Below are 406 nucleotides of genomic sequence, written 5' to 3'. Positions count from 1 at the left end.
ATATTACACGCTTGAAGAACACATTTCTACAGAGAAATAAGCTGGAAGCTGGCAGTGATGGCAGCGCTCAGCCTGCAGTTAAGTAATAACTTCTCGGTGCGCTTCTGTGAACCACATCCTCCACTCGGGCAGGCCCAAAACGCCACTGCTCACCTCCTCCATCCCAGGACTCGCCGTCCAGCTGCCACCCACACGTGCAGGCAGGGCAGGAGCTTTCGGCAGGGGCCAGGCCTTCGCTTCGCTTTAAAACCGACCCTCATCACCTCAGAGAAAGGACACCTGCCCACCCCCTGCCCGAGCAGCTCCCTCCCCACAGTCACCCACCTGGTGCGCCAGCCCCTGCCCGCTTTCCCGCCTTGCCCAGCCTCCCCTCGCCCCCCCCAGGCCTGTTCGTGTTTCGCAGTGA

This window comes from Aptenodytes forsteri, unplaced genomic scaffold, assembly GCF_000699145.1.
Source record: "Aptenodytes forsteri isolate BGI_AS27 unplaced genomic scaffold, ASM69914v1 Scaffold119, whole genome shotgun sequence".
Lineage (NCBI taxonomy): Eukaryota > Metazoa > Chordata > Aves > Sphenisciformes > Spheniscidae > Aptenodytes > Aptenodytes forsteri.
This window is presented reverse-complemented; position numbering follows the sequence as displayed.